Raw genomic sequence first — 9,370 nt, forward strand, 5'->3', positions numbered from 1 at the left:
TGCATGAGAGTGTGGTCACGTACAGCAAGTGGTAGACTTTGTAGGGTATCCTCATCATTTTCAGAAAATATGGCCGAAGAAGATAATCAATCACTTCATAATGAGAATAATGAGAATAACCGTGCTAGAACACTTAGAGACCACATGAATCCCACAAGAACAAGTGCACCATCATGCATAGTTTTTCCTCCCGATGCATCTCATTTTAGTTTTAAACCAGATATTATTCAACTTTTACCTTCTTTTCATGGTTTAGAATTGGAAAATCCATACTTGCATTTAAGGGAATTTGAGGAGGTCTGCAACACATATAATAACTTAAATTGTAGCATGAACACCATCAGATTAAAGCTTTTTCCTTTTTCATTAAAAGATAAAGCTAAAACATGGCTACAAAATTTAAGACCAGAATCCATTCGTGCTTGGGATGAAATGCAACAACAGTTTTTAAAGAAGTTTTTTCCATCTCATAGAACAAACTCTTTCAAGAGACAAATCACCACTTTCACTAAAAAACCAGGAGAAACATTTTACAAATGTTGGGATAGGTATCGAGACTTGCTTAGTACTTGCCCTCATCATGGTTTTGAAACATGGAGATTGGTTTCACATTTCTATGAAGGGTTAACACCTAAAGATAGGCAAATGGTTGAATTGATGTGCAATGGAACTTTTGAAGATAAAGACCCTGATGAAGCAATGGAGTACTTAGACTTGTTAGCTGAAAATGCTTAAAATTGGGACACTGCGGGTACATATGAGGCACCGAGTAAAACTCAACCTCATACATCTAGTGGAGGCATGTACAACCTTAGGAAAGATCATGACCTTCAAGCCAAGTTTGCATCTTTAGCTAGAAAAGTCGAGGCACTAGAATTGAAAAACAGTGGTTAATTAAAATCTGTTGAAAACATTGTGTGTCAAATGTGTGAAACAAATGAACAGTCAACCAACGATTGTCCAACCTTGCCTTCTTTTAAGGAATGTCTCCATGAACAAGCCCATGCTTTAAACAGTTTCCAAAGGGCCAACCACAACCCATACTCCCAAACATACAACCCTGGTTGGAGAAATCACCCAAATTTTAGTTGGAAGAGTGAGAACAACAATGCACAAACTTCACAACCACCGTTTCAAGCACACCATAATTTTCAAAATTCTCATGGATATGCACCTCCTTATGCTCCACCGCTCAGAAGAAATCTTGAGGAAACATTGCATGCATTCATTGAAAAGCAAGAGACAATCAATACTCAATTTGCTCAAAACATGACAGATTTTAAAGATACTCTTGCAAAATTAACATCTGCTCTCAGTTTCCAAGAGAAAGGTAAGTTTCCATCTCAACCACAACAAAATCCCAAGGGGCAATATAATGCAAATGCAAGTAGTTCCGGAAACCAACACATGGATCAAGTCAAATCAGTCACTACTCTGCGCAGCGGTAAGGTTATTGAAAAACCCTCTCTTGAACCTTATGAGAAAGATGATGAGTCAATCTCTGAGGGTAAGGAAGGGGTTGAATATGAAAATTGCAAAGAAACGACTGATTCACCACCCACACTTCCATTTCCTCAAGCCATGACCAAACATAGGAAAGTCAATCACAACTCTGAAATCTTTGAAACTTTTAAATAGGTAAGGATCAATATACCTTTGCTAGATGTTATTAAACAGGTTCCTTCCTATGCTAAATTTTTGAAAGATCTATGCACTGTGAAGAGGAAACTGAATATGAAAAAGAAAGTCTTTCTAGCCGAACAAGTAAGTGCTATTCTTTAGAACAATAATGCTTTGAAATATAAAGACCCTGGTTGTCCTACAATTTCCTGCTTTATTGGAGAGCATAAAATTGAAAGAGCCTTACTTGATCTTGGAGCTAGTGTGAATTTACTTCCATATTCAGTTTTTCAAAGTCTCAATCTAGGTGAGTTAAAACCAACTTCTATATCTCTTTTACTTGCCGATAGATCTGTAAAAGTGCCTAGAGGAATAATTGAAGATGTGTTAGTACAAGTCGATAAATTCATTTATCCTGTGGATTTTATTGTCTTGGACACAGAACCTGTTGAAGCATGTAATTCATTTCCTGTTATTTTAGGACGTCCGTTTCTTGCAACCTCTAACGCATTGACTAATTGTAGGAATGGACTGATGAAGCTATCATTTGGAAAGATGACATTGGAGATGAATATTTTCAACATTTGCAAGCAACCTGGAGATGATAATGATTTACAAGAAGTAGATCATATTGACGAATTAGTTTATGATCAACTTGAATCTACTTTAAGTAAAAATGAGTTGGATGAATCTGAAGATTTGCAAATGATTTATTCTGAGGAAGAAATCATGGATAACAAACGCACAGAAAATGTTGATTCGAATCTTTTGTCAATAGTGACAACAGATTCGACATCTGACATCACACCAATGGATGATTACTTTCCTAACGAATCCTTACTTTCTCTTAGTCCAATGCCTTGGTATCATAAAAATATCAATTTTCTTGCTTTAGGAGATTTGCCAGCTGATTGGAGTACCCAAGACAAAGAAAAGTTTTTGAACGAAGTGAAGAGCTTTTATTGTGATGACCCTAACTTATTCAAATATTGTCCTAATCAAATATTGCAAAGATTCATTCCCGACAATGAGGTAAGTAGTGTCATTAAACTTTGTCATTTTGAAGCATGTGGAAGTTGTTTCTCGTCAAAAAAGACTGCTGCAAAAATCTTTCAAAATGGATTTTATTGGCCCACCATGTTCAAGGACACACATGCATTCTGCAAAACTTGTGAAAATTGTCAAAAAATTGACACTAGTCAAAAAGTTTTGTTTTATGATTCTCAACTCTATGCATTCCCTAAAGAGCTAAGATTAAGATGGACCAATCCTTATGGGGCCTGTGATATTGAGAATTCAATGAATGACAATGATTTTAAGGAAAATGGACATCGTTTGAAAGCTTACTTTGATAATTTTCCTAATGAAAATGAATCAGCTGGTTTGAATGATCTTGTAGATAAAGGTTGATTATTTTGTTTTTCTCACATTTTCTTTTTTATGTTTCTTTTTGAGTGATTTTGCTTAGTTTCTCTCACCCCGGTCAAATGGCGGATAACGGTACTCCGTGACTTAAGTCGGTTCTTTCAGTTTCCCACAATTACTGATATCTGTGTATATATCTGTGCAATTCTTTGAATCTCTCTTCCAATTCTCATTTGAAAATGGACACTAATCTTGAAAAATTGAAAAAGTATTTTCCCGCTCTGCCTCAGAATGCGATTACAAAAATTTACCGTGCTAGATGTGCAAGATTGAGATTGTTAATGAATCATGGAATTCCTGAACATATTCGTTGGTTGATTGAAGCAAAGGTCCGATTAGCAGGTGAGTCCTCTAACTCCTTCATTTCACACATGCCTGGAACAGGTAAAAGTACTTTTGCGAATGCGATTACAAAAATTTACCGTGCTAGATGTGCAAGATTGAGATTGTTAATGAATCGTGGAATTCCTGAAGATATTCGCTGGTTGATTGAAGCAAAGGTCCGATTATCAGGTGAGTCCTCTAACTTCATTTCACACATGCCTGGAACAGGTAAAAGCACTTTTGCAAAGAAGCGTCGTGCAAAACGACTGGATGTCTGTCATCGATGTGCTAGATGGACTTGTAATACACAATGTCGTTCTTTAGGAATGGTATCTATAAACCGTGAAGATAAAATACAATTCATTAAGGATGGCCTGAGTAAGGAGTCTTTAGATAATCTTCTATTGACTCTTGAGACGCATCCTAGTGGAGATGTGCATCGTGCAATTCATGATTTATGGCCACTATTTCATAAAGAACATGATCGACTTAGTCTTGGGAATCTGACTAAAAAAGACCCTGTTTGCCAGTTTTTAAGAAAACTGGATGGGAAGCCTATCCCCGACCTATAGAGGGCGTTTAAGCCGTTCTTGGACGTAAAACCAAGGGAAGATGTGAGCCACAATCACAACTACCTGTACATACACATGCTTTTTTCAAAAGTAAATAAATAAAAAGACCCTGTTTGCCAGTTTTTAAGAAAACTGGATGGGAAGCCTATCCCCGACCCATAGAGGGCGTTTAAGTCGTTCTTGGACGTAAAACCAAGGGAAGATGTGAGCCACAATCACAACTGCGATTTGAGTCTTAGCTTGTAAAAATTTATGTCTTTTCTTTTTATTAATAACATAATATTTGTGTTTTGTTATTTCTTATTTTTGTTTCAGTGTGTTTCAGGTTTTGTCAGTGTTCGTTATTTCAGGTGATATCTTTTATACTCTATCTTCCTACCTTTGAACATTGAGGACAATGTCTCGTTTTGGTTGGGGGGAGAGGGTAGTAGTTGATAAAAAAAAAATTTGTTTTTCATTTCATAAAGCATGTGCATAATGGTTGTTATTAGGATGGCAGAGTAAAGGAGTTCTTTTGTTAAAGTGACTCTTGAGACGCATCTTAGTAACCATTCTTAACAAGGTCTATTATAATACTTCCTGAAATATTCAGGTTTACAAACTCTCGTATTGTTACCACTTAATTCTGCTCAGATACTTATTTAACATGTATTCTTAAACCTTAATTTACACACACACACTTTAACATATGATTGTGGGTTGCATATTGGATTATTACATTATTTATGTTCTTTTGTTAAAGGTAACAACTAAGGGAAAGGGATTGTATATAATTAAGAAAAAAAAACATGAAAAAAAAATGAAAAAGAAAAAAAAAAGAAAGAAGAAAAAAAATAATGTGAGGACAATGTCTCGTTTTGGTTGGGGGGAGAGGGTAGTAGTTGATAAAAAAAAAAAATTGTTTTTCATTTCATAAAGCATGTGCATAATTGTTGTTACTAGGATGGCAGAGTAAAGGAGTTCTTTTGTTAAAGCGACTCTTGAGACGCATCTTAGTAACCATTCTTAACAAGGTCTATTATAATACTTCCTAAAATATTCAGGTTTACAAACTCTCATATTGTTACCACTTAATTCTGCTCATATACTTATTTAACATGTATTTTTAAACCTTAATTTACACACACACACTTTAACATATGATTGTGGGTTGCATATTGGATTATTACATTATTTATGTTCTTTTGTTAAAGGTAACAACTAAGGGAAAGGGATTGTATATAATTAAAAAAAAAACATGAAAAAAAAAAGAAAAAAAAAAGAAAAAAAAAGAAAAAAAAATGATGATAATAAAAATGTAGATAAGTTTGCTTTCGTAGCCTCCCTAACCTAAGCAATTAAGCCCGAAGGGGTGTTTTAACACCTAATACCCTAAAGTCAACTGACTTGGGAGCTATTGGCCCAACGCTTGTTACATGGGTTGAGGAGAAAAGCTTAAGGAAATCAAACATTGCAATATCTACATATCAGTATCTGCAATCCGAGTTACTAAGCTCGTAGGGGTGTCTTAACACCTAATGCCCTAAGACCAACTAGTTTAGGAGTCATTAGCTAAAAGCTCGTTACATGGGTTAAAGATGCATGATGTTTTTAAATTATATGTATATATATTTTAAAAAAAAAAGAAGAAAGAAGAAAAAAAAAGCAACTGACTTGGGAGCTATTGGCCCAACGCTTGTTACATGGGTTGAGGAGAAAAGCTTGAGGGAATCAAACATTGCACTATCTACATATCAGTATCTACGACCCGAGTTACTAAGCTCGTAGGGGTGTCTTAACACCTAATGCCCTAAGACCAACTGGTCTGGGAGTCATTAGCTGAAAGCTCGTTACATGGGTTAAAGATGCATGATGTTTTTAAAGTATATGTATATAGAGTTAAAAAAAAAAAAAGAAAAAATAGTAATCCCAACCCAAGGAAGTTAACCTTAAACATTAGAACAAAAATTTTGTTTTCTTCCAAGAAAAGCCCCATAATTATGTGTTGATACATTGAGCACAAAAGAAAGGTTTATTAATATCTTGTTAAGAGGTATTGAGCAGATACATAAATTTAATGAGAGTTTGTTTATCTGGATGGATTAATGGAAGTTAAATGATGAATACCTTGCTTTGTGAAATTTGCAAATTTGTTCTCTATTTTAACGCACATTGAGCACAAAAGAAAGGTTTATTAATATCTTGTTAAGAGGTATTGAGCAGATATATAAATTTAATGAGAGTTTGTTTATCTGGATAGATTAATGGAAGTTAAATGATGAATACCTTGCTTTGTGAAATTTGCAAATTGTTTTAACATTTTAACGCTTTGATTACTAGGGACTAGTAATAAGCTGGTTGGGGGGTGTGATTAGTACTTAAAAGTGCATTTTTATCATGGTTTTATATCATCATTTTGCACTTGAAGTATCAATAACTCCTTAACCAAAGCATGTTTTATAATAATATATCTAATAAGCCTGATATGTGAGCCTGAAGAAGAAAGCCTGAAGAAGAAAGCTTAGACATCCCTCCAATCAGAATTTCTTTCCCAAATGCCGCATATGTGATGCAGCCTGATAAGGGACATGGAAACCTCCTTCATAAGCTTTCTTCAATAAACATAAACACGCTGGAGGAAGATCAAGTCGAGGACATTGCTGAGAAGATTGAATCTGAAAGAAGGGATGAAGAGTTGCCGCAACTAACCATCTACACTCTAGAAGAAGTTACCGTTAAATCTTTCATTTGAAAGCTAGCCAAAGAAGAGAAGTTCCAGAACTGGAAGACCTAAGAAGCTCCATTGGTTTTCAAAATGTAATCAACAATGATTGTTCGATTATAACTTTATCTATGATTGTTTGCCTTTTTCTGTTTTGGTTTTATTCATTGACAATCGAAGCTCAAGATGTCAATTGGATTTTATTTTTGTTTTCTTGAGCCAATCTTTTCCTTTTAATGAAATCATGTATTTTTTTTAAATTCATCTTGATGTCTTACTGTGCATTTACACATCACTTCCCGTTTTCAGGAACCTTGAAAGTGGATCCTTCATAAGAACTCCTACACTTCACATTGAGAATGAATGACCAAACTTTAAAGAATACATAGTAGTAATAGAAGATGAGAAATGGGAGGATAAAAACATATCGGAATTCATAAAATTAATAGAACAACATGAACAAGCTTGGAGGCCCGCTAAAAAGGAACTTCAAACCATAAATGTGGGTAATGAAGAAATCAAGAGAGAGCTGACAATAGGGACTTTGATCACCCTTGAAAAGAAAGAAGAGATGATTGCATAGCTCCAAGATTACTTAGATGTCTTTGCCTGGTCCTACGAGGATATGCCTACTTTGGATACGAATATCGTAGTACATAGGATACCACTAGTGGAAGGATACAAGTCGATTAAGTAGAAGTTGAGGAGAACTCATCTGGAGGTCTTAATCAAAGTAAAGGCAGAAATCAAAAAACAATAGAATGCTAGTTTTTTGGAAGTAGTCAAGTATCCATAATGGGTGTCGAAAATAGTGGTGGTACCCAAAAAGGAAGGTAAAATTAAAGTTTGTATGGATTTTAGGGACTTAAATTGGGCTAGTCCTAAAGATAATTTCCCTTTACCAGACATAGATATGTTAGTTGATAATGTAGTACACAACTCTAAATATTACTTTGTGGATGGGTTTTCAGGTTATAATCAAATAAAAATGGCGCAAGAGGACAAGGAGAAGACAACCTTTGTAACATTATGGGGAACCTTTTGCTATAAAGTCATGCCAATTGGTTTAAAGAATGTTAGGGCCACCTACCAAAGGGCTATGGTGACTTTATTTCAGGACATGATGCACAAAATGATTGAAGTATACGTGGATGACATGATTGCTAAATCTAAAGAGGGAGAGAATCATGTCTAAATATTGAAGAAATTATTTGAAAGGCTAAGGAAATATAAGTTAAGGCTTAACACAGCAAAGTGTTCATTCGGGGTGAAATCTGGTAAGTTGTTGGGATTTGTGGTGATAAAAGTGGATCCCGATAAAGTAAAGGCTATTGAATCTATGCCACATCCCAAGACTAAGAAGGATGTGAGAGGTTTCTTAGAAAGGTTGAATTACATTGCTCGGTTTATATCCCAATTAACCATGACTTGTGACTCGATCTTTTGTTTGTTAAGGAAGAAGAACCCTGGAATATGGAATGAAGAGTGTGAAAAGGCTGTTAAGAAAATCAAGCAGTACTTGCTGAATCCACCTCTGCTTGTTCCTCTTGCACCAAAAAGGCCATTGATATTGTACCTAACCATAATCAAAACATCATTGGGATGTGTGCTTGGGCAACACGATGAAACTAGAAGGAAGGAAAGGGCCATTTATTACAGGAGCAAAAAGTTCACGGAATGTGAGTCTAGGTATCCTGTGATAGAGAAGCTATGTTGCGCACTAATATAGGCTATAGATAGATTACATCAGTATATGTTGTATCACACTACGTGGTTAATTTCCAAATTAGATCTGTTCGGTACATTTGTGAAAAGCCATATCTATCTAGCCGAATTGCAAGATGGCAAGTTCTATTGGCTGAGTATGACATAGTATATAGAGAAGGAAAGCCGTCAAAAGGGAGTGTTATTACCAATCACTTGGCTAACCATGCTATGGAAGATTATGAGTAATTGAACTTTGACTTTCTTGATGAAGATGTGTTTGCAATTAAGGAAGAGAAATCAGATTGGTGGGTTATGTACTTTGATGGTGCTATAAATGTATGTGGTAATGGAGGGGGTGTAGTGATAATCTCTCCTAATAAGAAGCAGTATCCGATTTTAGTTAAGTTGCAGTTCGGGTGCACCAATAACACAACTGAGTATGAAGCTTGCATTCTCGTTTTGGAGGCTGCATTAGAGATGAACATTAGAAAGATAGAAGTGTATGGAGACTCAATGCCGATCATTCCCCAAGTAAAAGGATAATGGCAAATCAAGGAAAAGAAGTTAAGGCCTTATGAAGAATACCTATCTAAACTAGCTAGAAAATTTGAGGAAATAGAGTTCAACCATCTGGGAAGGGAAGGAAACCATTTGCAGATGCTTTGGCCATACTAGCATCTATAACTAAGATAAACTTTAGGCACAAGGTACAACCGGTACACATCAATATCAAAAATAACCCAATTCATTATTACTCAGTCGAAAAAGAAGTAGATGAAAACCCTTGGTACTATGATATCAAGAATTTCATCCAAAACCAGGCATATCCCATAGGGGCATCCAAAATTAACAAGAAAACCTTGGGGAGGTTAGCAATGGATTTTTATCTTAATAGGGAGATTTTGTATAAGAAATCATCCGATGGTACTTTATTGAGATGTTTGGAAGAGTTTGAGGCAAAAAGAGCGTTATAGGAAGTCCATGAAGGGATTTGCTCAACCCATGTTAATGGACACATGAT

At 35.5% G+C, this 9,370-nt stretch overlaps 1 pseudogene; it reads left to right on the top strand.

The window, feature by feature from the left end:
• Positions 1–6,489: 6,489 nt before the first annotated feature.
• On the top strand, positions 6,490–9,273 carry LOC105119877 (uncharacterized; annotated as a pseudogene).
• The last annotated feature ends 97 nt before the right edge of the window (positions 9,274–9,370 follow it).

This window comes from Populus euphratica, unplaced genomic scaffold, assembly GCF_000495115.2.
Source record: "Populus euphratica unplaced genomic scaffold, PopEup_1.0 scaffold3765.1, whole genome shotgun sequence".
Classification (NCBI taxonomy): Eukaryota; Viridiplantae; Streptophyta; class Magnoliopsida; order Malpighiales; family Salicaceae; genus Populus; species Populus euphratica.